Genomic DNA, 14,252 nt, shown 5'->3' with positions numbered 1-14,252 from the left:
ATGGACAGTGGAGGGTAAGCCCTGCCCATGTTGTTGGAGACCAGTGCAAACTGGTACATCACTTCACTGATTCCTCACAACCCAGACTCATGGTGTGGTTACTGTGGGAGGGGATGTGAGCCAGACTCTTACTCATTTCTATTTGCAAGCATGGGTGCATGCGAGTCCAAAACTGCCTCACAGTGAGCTATTTAGAAGAATGAGAAATATGTTTAAGAAAAATGACATTTGAGAAAGTCACAATCTGTCTGCCAGTTTTTCCTCTTCCTCTATCAATTCACAGCAAGTGTCTTATTCATTGCCCATTCTCTGCCTTCCTTTTCTTCTATGTGAGTTTTTCTGTTTCTTTCAGTCTTTAGACCATTTAAGGTACTCATTGATTTTTCTATATAACAATAATCTTTGAATTGCTTTAATATTTGCATCATTGTCAAGAGCAGAACCCCCTTTGCTGAAGGCTTTGGGAGTGCCAGGAAAAAATTTAAATTTAGCTCAGTATATATACATATATGTTTCCTACTTCCCACACACATAAAAGCAGCACACTCCAGTTGGAAGTTCCTTTAAACTCTTTAATTATACAGGTTATTTAGTCTGGCTCTTTCCTTTCCGATTACTTTTTAACTAAATTAAATGTCTGCCTCTTGCTGTCCTTTCTACATTAGCAGGCCCATTATTGATCTTTATTATCGTTCCAAAGAGAAGGTTTTGCAGCTGATTACCATTTACACTGTAAGCTGTTCACTTCTGCTGAGGATTCCTGCTGCCACTGAGACTGCTGAAGACAGTTCTCTCGCAGCTCAGCCATGCCCAGCACTGCAACAGGGATTACTGCAAACATTACACAGCTCTGCATGGCAAGCTAAGACAAATGCACAAATGCTTCTGTAGCATAAAGAACACAATGATATTGCTTATTTATGAAGCATTTTTGTACCAAAATTGCTCCTTGTGGAGGTTTATCATTTACCAGTCAGCTCCCTAAAGAGGTTCCTATTTGCTCTCCTGTCTGCGGTGATGTTTGCAGAAGAAAACATGTTACTTCTTTTTCTTCACTTGCAATCAATGTAGGGGAAAAGCAGGTAAAAGGATAGGAGACAACAAGGAAACAAAAGTAGTAAACATTTTACAAAATGTGTGGTCTTTTGACAGCCCTAGAGATTATCATGAAGGGGCTGACAGAGGATGCTGAAGTCCAGAAGTGTCAGGATGGTTTGTCACCAATGCAGTGGCTGGAATTACCTGCAAACAACAAAAGGAACAATTCCCAACAGCCACAGAGCAGGTTTCCTTTTTCTCTGTTGGGTACATCTGAACAACAGAGCGACTTGCTTCAGTGATAGCTCTTGTTTATGCTACGTTTCTACCTGAATGCATCAGAGGCCTGATTTCTCATTGATCATGCTACTTTCTACTCCTAGTAGCAGCACCAGAGCAGAGGTATCAGAGACTCAAACAGGAACAAAAAAAGCCTGAAGTGGCAACACTGGTTTGTTTTGCTTTTACATTATACTTTTCCTCAGCTAGAGTTCTGAATTCCCAAAGCACTGCATAAATGGTCATAACCAGATGAAAATGAAAACATAAATCGATGATTCAGAAAAAAAGCTGGAGAGAAGCACACTTCAAACAATAATGGTTTAGAGTAGATTGAGGAAATAACTACCATTAAAATAAATGCAAAGCCTCCTGACAAGCTTAAAGAAAAAAAAACCAAAAAAACAAAAGGGAAGAATGCAAGCTGGTATAGGAGATTATAAATATAATTACTGAGAATATACAACATTTTACATTAAGATCTCTGCATTTCTCCCAAGTATCTATGCACTTGGATATAACCACATCTCAGCAATGACTTCAATTATTTTGCAATTTAAACCTTTATGACCTATGGTATTTATACAATGGGATGCAAACTTCTCTCTCTTGCCACTCTGCAAGAGTAGAATCTCTTTGAATCAGGGTTGGGGATACCATTTTGACAGTCACAAGAAATAACTGCAGTTGAGTATGAACATACTGGGTTGTAGTTACCAATGAACCAGCCAGGTAGTGACTGTAGAGTGAATTCAATGGTATTTGCCAAAATCCCACTGCAACATCCACAGGCACCAGGCTTCCAGCTGAGCAGCACCCAGCCTGTGGCTACTAATGGGCAATGTTTGGCAGCCCAACCAGTGCCACTTCTGAACAAGTGGCACACAAAGGACCACAGGACACACAAATCGCAATGATTACAGTATAAAAAGGAAATGTAATTTTTTTCTTTTTCTGGAATGTATATGTGACATCTATAAAGTCACCCTCTCAAACACGTGGCCTGGAAGTACTTTAGTTCCCATGGAGCTAAAAGACCCAACTGATATTTCTTATTCCTGCAGAATTTCTGGAGTGAAAATAAGCTCAAAGAAACTTCTTTTACTGTTCCTTGAGTCACACAGATCATCCTCCCTTGTATCACATTGATGTTTTGCTTCCCTGGCAACTGTACCTTCAGTGACACAGTGCTCAGGCTGTGCTCTGAACTGCACCTCAGCATGGAACAACTGCAGCAAACACCTGTGGCTGAGCCCATTCATTACAGCAAAACCTTTGGGAAAACTGCAGAATTAATAGTTTTATAGCACCCCCAAAACATATCTGATTCATGAAAGAAACATTACAGTCCAACAGCCTGCTCTCTGTATCTGCTTCTGTTCCATTCTAAGTGGTTTCTTTTCCCCATTTTCACATCTTTCCTGGATTTTGTTGCCAGGTTGGACAATTTTCCTCTTTTCCTAGTAAGTGAAAATTAGAGTCCACCTAATTCAGTGGAGTTCTGCTGTGTACCCCAGATGACAATTCACGTATTTGAGAATCGTAATGTCAAAAGGTAAAAAGCATCACTTTTCACATACCAACCTTTTAGTTAATTTGATCTTCCTGGGGAACTGGGTGATTTCATAGCAGAACTTCCTTAACTCTCTCACCCCTACCCAAATTCATCTCAGTGCTTCTATTCAGACCAGCACATTTTTCCCTGAGACCTCACAAGCTCTATCTGACCTACAGGCCAGAGGGACAAAACCAAAAGGAAAGTACAAGTTTCAAGGGTGGCCTTGAAAATGTGGTAGGAAGATTTTAAAGTAATTTATTCCTCTTCGTACTTGAAATCAGTTAGAATAAAGTAATCTTCAAATTTTGAATCAGAATCGTTTTAATGCCTTCTGAACCACTGTGAGGAAGAGGTCATACTCCACACGCAGGTTTTCCTCTATTAGGAGAATTTGCAGTGGTGCAAAGTAAAATTCTTTGCCACCTAGCTCTTACTATTTCATAGAATTTGATTCACAATATGCTGTTAGTAACCTTCATTAAAATTGCATCAGTCGTTTCCCTTCAAAAGAGACGATGTATGCAGTTTTTCATGCTACACCAAACACTGGAAGAACAAGATAGAGAGACACATTTGAATTTACATAAAGATTGCAAGCTGTTGTTCCAAAGTAACTCTGGTGTGCCCTGTGAGTAGGCTTTTGATCTGATCAGATTTCTGCATATTGAGTGTAACATGTACAAAATCTATAATTGGAGTCTGTTTTCTGAGAAGAGATAAATTGCTTCTTTCTGTTAAAGGAGAAAATGGTACATTTCTGGACAACATCTCCAGGCCATGTTTTTCATGTAAATTGAGTCTTTTTTTAATCCAATAGATACTTAGAACAGATAAAACTTTTTAAAAGAAATGCTTAAATACTTTTTCTATTTCAGAAAGGTTACACTTTATTAAATATATATTTTTCTTTATTATTTTTTTCCCTGGAGTGTAAATGCTGTATTTCATTGCTTATTTAAGGAGCATTTATATGTTGGGATAGATGTGTTATTCCAGACCTGCCTGCATCAATTTGCTACTTCTGAAAAACACCCCTATTTCTGGATTTCTGGAGAATTCTGGGGAATTTTCTTAGCACTAGCTTATACTTTTGCTAGTCTATATTCTTAAAAGATATTTCAGATGGGATCATAAGAAAATGCTCCTTGTACAATACTGAACTACCCAATCAATCAATCAATCAATCAATCAATTTCCACTATTCTCTAGTCTCCACAAGCACTGAAATTCCAGAAGAAAAATAAAGAAAAAATTTGATGGATTTTGTTTGGTTTAAATTTTAGTGTCAATTTTCTCAGGCTGGACAGATCAATTTTTCTTATGAATTGCTCACATCCTTTAAGTCCATTTTATTCTAGAGTGCCTACTTCACAAAAACAACCCACTCTAAGAATTTCAGTATTTCTTCTATACCCAAAGCAAGTTGAAGATTTTCCAAGCTTGCTGCATTTTCATGAAAACTAGAGGAATGAGAATCTAAAAGCAAACCTCATGTTTCCACTCTAAAAGTTCAAATCACAAGTGCTGTACTTCTCCAAACTCTAAACCTAACAAATACCAAATAGAAGACAAAGAGCCACAGCAATACAATAACACACAAAAGTGTGGAACAGGAACAACAGGAGTCTGATGTGTGAACCCTTCCTACTGCAGTCTGTAAAAAGAAGGGAGTTTGCAGCAGGTCCTGAAATGTAACCCTTCCATACCCATTGCAAAAAACCAAAACCCAATCAACCAGCAAACAAAATACAACAAAATAAAAGAGAGGGGGAAAAAAAGGACTAGAATGAGATGATTCCCAGATGAGATTGTTGTAGAGGAAAGACTACAGCATCCAGAAGCTAAGCTAAGTAAACAAGGACATTAATGTAAGCTAGGTAAAAACAGGAGGAGAAAGAAGCCAGCCAATAATATCTCTCTCTGAACTAAGAAAACCCCAGCAAGCACTGAGTTCAATTTGCAATTTTACTAATCTCTAAGTATAACTGTGTGTCAAAATTCCATGTAAATCACACATGAGCACAGAAAATGTGTGCTGTGTGGGCAGAGGAGCAATACATCAGAGCAGATGCTTTACTGCATTAGCACTTTCTGGAAACTGCAAATGCTTGCAGATGTTCACAAAGGTGAGGTCTAGCTCCAAGTTGACCCCACCATTGACATCTACACCCCTGGTGCTGAAAGCAGCCCATGCACATGCTCAGGACCCCACTGGTACACATCAATCAGAAGCAGTCTTGTTCAGTAGTTACAGGTTACCATCCTCAGCAGCCTCTGCTTTAGCCACCACTAATGGCCTGGATCACAGCAAACCCCAACAAACAGAGGGCCCTGCTCCATGCAGCATCATGTCAAACCATGCCAACCTTTGGCATCCTTTTCTGAAACTTTAGATGTTTCTGGGCAGCCAAACTCTGCAGCTTCTTGTCTTCCTAATCATGACCTGACCCAAAGTAACCCTTCAGGGCAAGACTGCACATACAGAAGCAGAAAGGAACTGGAGCCTAATGGAAATACTGCCAGCAGCCAACCTTCAGTGCTAACTTTACTATCCCTATGCCCAGTCCTGACCCTAAAGCACACTTGCATATGTCTACTTTGTTCAGAAAACTCCTACTCTCTAAGAAAACAAAAGGAAATAAAATTACTACATTGTCATAAATTAATACAAATGAATTAAAATTAATCCCCTGTCCAAGGACTATTAAAAACTACAGACAAAATGGAGAGGGAGAGAACTGTCACCAGGCTTGTAGATCTCTGATGTTGTTTCACTAGGGACAGCTGCTTTGTTCTTGTAAATCACAGCACCCACACGGCACCTGCCCGCTGCTCTTCTGCACCAGTGCAGACTGTGAGTTCCAGAAAAAAAGCCACTGTCTGTTCCTCCTAATCACTACAAACAGCCTCTTCATTTCTCTGTCTGTCCATTGAAACGGTTGTGCTCTCTTGGAAATAAGGGGATTTTCCTGCCTTTATTTTTCTAAGAGTAAAACAGTTCTCACTCTGTGAGATGCAGTGAGCTGGCTGCTCCCCATTGCCTTATGTCATGGTCTATCTTTAAATTGTTTTGTTCTCAGACCTCTTGGAGTTACGATATTGAATAACAAGATGCATAAAAATAAATGGAAAAATGAAAGATAATCAGTATCACTTTGAAAGAGTATTATTGACATAATTCATATGCATGTGTTTGTGCATTTTGATATATACATACAAATGCATACACACTAAATGGGGAAATAAAATAACAGTTACTATGTCAAAGGGTTTATTGATAGGTTTTACATTTGCCCTTAAACACTGGCCTTTTAAACTAATTCTTTTACAAGTCAAAGTATATATTTCATAAAGGAAGCAGCTGAAAACCAGCAGTTCCTCTTACTCACACTAGTCCAAAAAATAAATCCTGAATTTTCCTAGTTCTGTCGGAGATTCTATGTAAAATATCCCAACCTTGTGCTCTTGCTCTTGTACAATGTCTGGAGTTTTTTCTTGCTGAAATAAGTTGAGTTAGAAGGTAAGAATGGCTTTAGCTCATTAGACTCACAGGCACATCTGGCACATCTGTCTGTGTGATCAGCTGCAGAAGATACCTTTAAACACAAGACATGTAAGCTGGTCTTTTTGCTGGGCTCAGAGGTGTGCGAGAGCAAAAAATACTATTATTTGCCCTAAATAATTATTTAAAATATACAATATAATTGTAACAGATCTAAGCTACTTAAGCTATCAAAGCAACTGCACTCAGACACATCTTCAATAAAGAAATACTTAAAATTAGAGAAAAAGCAGTCTTTTTTGTGCTTCTCAGTTAAGTCAGTATTTGAATATTGGCCTTTATTAAATTCTGTTTCCATTTTTTCTGAGTATTAAAAAGGCATTGGGACCATGATAGATGAACCTTAGCTGCTATTCACACTTGGTATCCTGTATATGTCATTCTAACTAATAGGGGAAGCATGAAAATCAATACATCTCTACTAAGAACTAAAACTATCTAAATTGACCTATGACATGCAGCAAAATAAACATTTCTCATCATTTTCTAAAATGGATTCTGCGTTTTTCTCCTCTGCAGTAGTCTGCACACTGAAAATATAAAATATTTAGCTTTTACATTTGTAGTGAATGGTAGAATAAGTGAACTATGTCCACTTTAGGACATTTTAATATTAGAGATAAATTTATATTTTCCTGAAAAACAGAGATGACCATCACAAAAACACAGCAGACACTTCTGAAGTTATGGGCTGCTAGCTATAAATTGCCATTTTATATTATAACTTCTGAATTATTTTCTATTTATACAACAGGACAAAGGTCTTTCTAGCATAATAATCTAATAATAATTGATACAATTACTTCCTGCATATTTGTCCTTCCATGGCTAAAATTATTCTTTGTCTGCCCACATGCAGAAGACTTCCATTGTCTTGAATTTGGGAGTGTCTCCTGGGTTCCTCATTCTCATGAAAACTGAAGAATTTTAGCAGTTTATAATGCAGAAATTTGACACCCAGTAGCTGCATACTATTGCCAGAGCACTGCAACTCTGATATGAAACAGTACCCTCAACCTCCCAGCCCCACTGAAATATTTCTTTCTCTGAACAAGACAGACCTGTGGCTTCTTGCTGATGAACAGCAAACCTTGAGTCTGTTTGCCAAACAGGTTCCATAAACTTCATGCCTGTTTCTAGCATTTCCTGTGAAGACTATGCCACATGACATCTACTGAATGTTTTTGAAGGTTTCACAGTTGATGTGTCACTTGGGGATACGGTTTAGGGGTGATTATTGGGGTGCTGGGTTCACTGTGGACTAGATGATCTTGAAGGTCTCCTCCAACTTTGATGTTGGATTTCTTAGAGAAAAAAATTCCAGTAGTTCACAATTTTGCAGAGATAACAAGCTAGAAGAGGATTTAAGATGCCCAGAAATCATGTTGTATATGCATAAGAAGACAATTTTTCTAGCTTCTACATTTCAGTACAAAAGAACAAATGAAAAACCATTTGCCAACAATTTGTATGCCAAAACTGAGAAGCCATAATTATAGGATTGCAAAGTTACACTTTTATATCAAATGGAAGAAGAAAAAGGTGAGTTTTCAGCTTGCTTAATATATTAGTTTTTCAATAAATGTACCTAGTTAAAGAACATCATTGTTCGGTTTTGCAGAGGAAAAGCAGTTAACTGCTTTCTATAATTACAACCAAAGAAAAATTTTATACCCCATTTCAGAAGGAAAGCTATATGAAGAACAATAAGTCCCTGAAAGAAATCTTCCCTGTGAGTCCTTCCAAAGGCATAGGCTAAAGATTAGCATTTATGTGAAGATACACAGGCATTTTCATCTGAGTATTGCAGGTCAAAATCTTACTAATAAAAACACACCTAACACACTGTGTGTCTTGTAATCTTCCTTCCACCCCACACTGCAGCCCTCATTTTACATTTCTGTTGATTCATATAGACTGGAAGGAAATTTAAATCCTCTGCTTCATTCTTAAAAAGCTTCTAATTCCATATTTCAGCCAAAATCCTTTCTGCTATATGCACTGCTTCAATAAACATTGCTTTCCCACTCTTCACCTCACATCTCTAACTCCTCCATTTGTGACAAACCTATGCTGGAACTAAATTGAGAACTTTGAAAATGTAAATGAAGTAGGCCAAAAATTATTTATTGCGGCACCAAGAATTAAAAGTAATAGAACAATACAGGCCTTTCTGATCAATCTACAATGCCCCACAGGCAGTTTTATTTAAGTCAAAGTGTTATCTAAAATAAGATGAAGAAAAAGCAATTCAAAAGTATATTCTAGAAATATCTTAAACTGGCTTTGTAGAGACACAAGGGTACTTGCTTTCTGCAGCATTAACACTGATGTGCTGATATGGTATCTGCAGAAGCCAGGCAATTAGAGCTCTGTGGGAGAGTGCTCACAGCACTCATTGAACTGCAGCATAGTTAAAAATACAATGTAAAATAGATGTAGATGAGAGAAGTTTAAATAGTCAAAATACACACAGAATGATTGTTGACAGTTGTAATCAAGATTTCTAAAGACTTTACTAATTAGAAGTCTAAATGATTGAATACATGCTAATTCACTTTAAAAAAATTTAAATACAGACTGCTTTTTCTGGGACTAAGGCTTTTTTAGCCTCTACCTCTTTCCCAGATGCCTCAATATTGTTCAAAAATAGCCAGAAATCAAAAGATATTTGGTCAGATATTGTGTTAACTTATTAATACTGAAAGATGAAGAAGCTCGAAAGAGAGACATTTGACAGATGACAACCTACATTTATATGCTTTTTATCCTATTATTAGCACACTTCAGACCTTAAAACACCTATGAAGAAACCTTAAATCAGGACTGTAAATTTAAACACCTGCAGATGTGAGTTCTGCTGTACAAATTTCTTCCCTAGCTCTTCCTTATTCTCCTGAGCCATAGGCAGACCCTCACAGGGAAGGATATAGTGAACGTTCTATTCTCTCCTCACTCCAAAAAACACAAGTTGAGTCCAGGGAATTGTTACCTGGTGCAGAATTTCAGAAAGTCAACACTTGTATTCAGCTCCCTTTTACCAGGACTTTTCTAAAGGTGCACCAAGGTAAGATCACTCAGCTAAGGACCTCTTACACGACACCTTTTTGGATAATGACCTACACCACATAACAGCTAATGTTCATGTGCCAACAAAAACTACACGTGATAACTTTTGTTTCAACTTACTGCCAAAGAGCCAAGTTCATCACCTTATCCTTCTGGTGTAGGCAGTGATTAGAGGAGGGCAGATAGAGGCTGGTCAATCCATTTTTATGTCCTCTTATCCGGCTTCTTTAAAGAGCTCTTGAGCCTATAAAGAAACACAAATTAACAGCTCAAATCAGACAACACGGTTGAAAGCATTGATAAAAGACACATAGGATAAAATGAAACACCTCCATAGCAGGGAAGGGAGCTCCTGTCTCTCCACAGGGCACTGCAAGGTAGCAGAAGGGACTTCAGCCCTCAGCGACCCCAGTCAGCCTAAGGAAATGCCCAAGAGAGGGCCTCAGGAATCACCTCAGGGGTAAAACCCTTTCCCCTGTCCCAAGTGCCTTCCAGGTATTCTTGGGTGTGAAACATATTTGCTGGAGCTCACGTGTGAAACTACACCCAAACCATTGCAATCCAAAGGCCTAAACAGGATAGGTTGTGACTGGCTGTGATTGAGACCAGAAAACAATGGGGGACCAAGGAGTTTGGGGTGAATGATCCCCAACCTCCCTTTCTAACACCTGAAAAATTATTCTTTAATAAAACTATTCTCTGCTGGATAGCAATTGCAGAGTAATATGTGTGTTTATCAGCTATCCCATGTCAAATATGTGTCATGAAGATACTGCTGCCACTTATTGTTTTCCTCAAATGCAACATCATTTAAATATTTATGAACCATCTTTCTTTGAAACTTGGTTCATAATTGTATAGTATTTTTCAAAATAATGCATCAACTCATGGAATACAGTCATTGTGTCTTGGGATACCAGATCAATAATGTACAAAATCTCACATTTTGTGCTAAGCTTTTATTCTTGAATTAAATGAATTTGGACCATCTTTAGGCTAGATACTACTAAAGTGATAATCTGGTGATTCTTAATTTCTCTGAAACAAAGCAGTAGCTTTAAGTATCACTCTCCTTGGAGAACAGTTTATGTCATACAATTTAGCATCCCACCTAACATCCCCTAAGGAGATTGATCTGGAGAGGCAAAGACTGAAAAACCTTTACTGCCTGGAAGAAATCATTCCTCCTAAAAAAGAATATGAGATTTTATCAGGAACATAGGCAAGATACAGGGAAGTCTGACACTCTTCATGATATATTTGTTCTATTTTTCTTCCAAAAAACACCATATTCACTGAAAAAGTCAGCTCCTTTCCAGATATCTGATAACACATTCACCACTAAATTCTAAATTTTATTTGAAAAAAAATGAAACCCTTAAAACCTGTTTCCTAAAGCAGGAAAATTCCACAGTAAGGTAAAAAAATCTTCAGTCAACTGAAATAATGCAGCTTCAAAGGAAAACTTGGCAATTTTTTCCTTGTCTTCCTCATTTCCAATAAAATATTTACCCTTATAATCAAAATTCAAATATTCTCTTGAGAAAAAAATGCAGGTGATTGCTGAAACAAACAGATGGCACACAAACTTCTGAGGAAATTTCTTAACATATGATAGAAATTATCTAGCTACATAATTGAGTATGTAGCATGAGTGCAAGGAAGCACTGACTAAATTTATGCACTGGCCTTTTTTCAAATACTTTTTTTCCCTTGAGAAAGCATAGTTTGCTCTTTTAAATATCCTTTGTTTTATCAATTGTCTTCCCATAGGCTTAATTCTGTCTCAGGGCTGTAATGTCAGTAAGTCATCTAGATGCTGAAAGTGCAAGAAAACTTTGACATTTAGAAACAAGCTAATTAATTTGCTTTAGAAATGCTCTAAAAGGCTGCAGAAATTAGCATCTTTTAGAAGGAAGCCAATGGTCTGGACAAGGAACAGAAACATAATAAACTATAAACAAAAGCAAATAAATGATAAACTAATTTTACTTAGAAATTTGTAATTTTTTAAGGATATCTTTTATCACACTTTTTTTTTTTTAATTTCTCTACTTTGTAATGGGATAATTTATTTTCAAAAATTTCCGAAATAGGAAAAGAAATATTCCATTACTTCATTTTTATGGAAGAGTTTTGTGGTCTAAGCCCTGTTCTCCTGATAGTGTCACACACAAACTTTTGACTCTGCTTGGCTCAGAAAGAGCACTGAAGTCACTTCCCCAGGTAATTATTTATCCTGTGTTTCTTGTCACTGCTTTATCCAGCTCTGCTGCTCCATCTGACACCTTTCTTGTGCCTGTGCTGAAAACAGCAGAATTTGGGATCTATGAAGAGCAGCTACTCAGCAAAAAATGACAAGAAGCCTGAACAGACAATCCAAAGCACACTTTATATTCATACTGAAACCAGCCTTGGAAAAAGAGACACACAAATCTCTTCTTTCAGTGTTCCCCGTCCTATAGGGACTAGTGCCTATCCTTAGGGCTTTTTCTTCCAGAGTTGCTGACACACCTATGACACATCTTCCTAGTCACACAGATAATAAAAATACCATTAATGAACATAAGCAGCAATTTTCTCTAAAGCAGCACAGAAAACCTTGTTAGATTCTCTACAGTTAACATCACTGTCCATAACATTGTTTTAAATTATAGAGTCACCAACTCAAGTTTGGGTGTTCTCCACAAATAATTGCAGCAAACTGATTCCAACATTTTAATCAGTTCCGTTGTCCAAATGTCCTTTCAGTTGTTTTGACATTGTGGAGCAAGTGGTTGCTCTGACAATTTGCTTGCCAAGGAATTTCATTTAATGAGGTTCACCAACCTGGTTTAATGTTAAGAAATAACTTCTAGCCCAAAACCTGCAATAGTTAAATTGGTGGTATTTAATATCACCACAATATCAGTAAGAAACACAGAGGCAGCTACTGCTACATATGAAAGTTATATAATTCCAACCTAAATCAGAATGCTACATCCACTACTACCACAAAACCACGTTAGGCCAAACTAAAATTATTTCATACATAAGGAAATCCATACATTAGCATGGGATTTTAAGATGATCCTTTGTTTTGATTTTTATTTTCAAGTAGAAGTGTTCTAAATGTTGTGGGTTTTTTTTCAAAGAAAAATTAACTTTCTTCTTAGTGTTAAAATTGATTTGCATCAGGCAGATTGCAGAATTTTACATTTTATTTTTACGGGCTTGATGCTTTGATATACATACAAAATGATTGATTCAGTGGATTTCTGTGCCTTAAAATCTTATTAATTGCTGGATTAAGCTAATATTCATGTCAGCCACAGTAAGAAAAGTGAAATAAATGCATACACTCTAAGCTATAGAGAATGCTGAAACAGAACAAAATAAATGGAGGAGACCAATACAAATGTCTCCTCACAGGAGCAATGCCTATGAAAAACTCAAAGCAAGAAAGAAATATCCTTGAATATAACTTTACACATTTGCCAGAAGTTTTATAATTGTTAACCTACAACAAAGCAGTTAGATCTCTAGGCATTTTTTGCCTAATTTCCCTTTTTGGGCTAGCATTTTTCAGCCTCTGTATTTTGGCTTTCAAGTCAAGAGTATTCTCTACACAGAAGAAGTGCAAACATTCCCAAATCATAACTGTAAAGCAAATTCTCTGCTCAGGAAAGATTACATTCTAAATTTTTAAAGCAAATGTTAAAACCCATAAAGAAGATGGTCTTATTAGTATAATTTATACATCAGACCATTTATAAATACATATTTGTAGGACCCTGATTTTTTATTATCATTATTTATCATGACAGAGGCTTTATTATCACACAGACACATGCAAAGCAAACTGGCCAAAAATCCCAGAGTCTGAAGAATGGAACAGCCAAATCCCCAAAAAGCCTTGAGTCTGAAGAATGGAACAGCCCTACCTTCTCCACTGGGTAATTGGTATCAGTGAAGGAAAAAAATAAAAATAACAAAAGCACCTCCATGACCCCACAGACTTTGACCCGTAGTTGTTAGGTTACAATGAGGAATCACTGTCACACACTGTGCTGAACTAAGAAATGTAGCTTCTCTTCATTTAGTTCCATCAGAACAAGTACCAAAAGTCTGGTTGATGACTGCAAATCTAATGTAATGAACTAAAAGTTCAGCTGGTCATGCCTAGTCAGTGGAGACAGAAGCAGTGAGTCCCCCCTGAGCACACAGGGAGCCTGGACAGCTGTCCTGATGCTGAAACACACCACACAAAGAAAGCACTAGAAGCAACATGCGCAACACATGCAACTGCAGCTCTCGAAGCAAAGGCATGGCTGACCTTCAAGTTCACCTTCTCTGCTCTCATATAACCTGAACTCATCAGAGCTGATGCACCCACCGCAACCAAAACCATGCTAAGAAGAATTCTAAATTCAAGTGTGGGCATTACTTCATTTATGAATTTTACGGTCCTTTGTGGTGAAACGTTCCAGACTGTAAGGAAGCAATGGGAGCCAGGTGACAAGGTACTGAGCATTCTCTAACCAACCTGGGAAACGGCTGAAGCAGAACTATTTTGAAATGTGAGTATTGCCTACTGATTTCCCTTTCTAAAGCTGAGACTTAAATCAAGATCATAGCAATTCACATAGAAAAAAAAAAAATCAGTATTGCTTGTCTGATTTTACCTTGGCCAAAAAACCCAAAACCACAAAAATCCCCAAACTCTGAGAGACTAAACTGACTTTTGCCATCTGTATCAATTCAAGG

The 14,252-nt window shown here is 37.4% G+C and overlaps 1 long non-coding RNA gene across 1 annotated transcript in view; it reads right to left on the bottom strand.

Annotated features, from left to right (window-relative positions):
* The window catches only part of LOC137482508 (uncharacterized), a 189,136-nt gene that overhangs the window by 132,191 nt on the left and 42,693 nt on the right, over window positions 1-14,252 (bottom strand). The window contains exon 2 of the long non-coding RNA XR_011004105.1: window positions 9,627-9,750. This is a non-coding gene — a long non-coding RNA (uncharacterized lncRNA). The remainder of the gene's footprint in view (window positions 1-9,626; window positions 9,751-14,252) is intronic.

Source organism: Anomalospiza imberbis, chromosome 14 (assembly GCF_031753505.1).
Source record: "Anomalospiza imberbis isolate Cuckoo-Finch-1a 21T00152 chromosome 14, ASM3175350v1, whole genome shotgun sequence".
Lineage (NCBI taxonomy): Eukaryota > Metazoa > Chordata > Aves > Passeriformes > Viduidae > Anomalospiza > Anomalospiza imberbis.
This window is presented reverse-complemented; position numbering and strand designations above follow the sequence as displayed.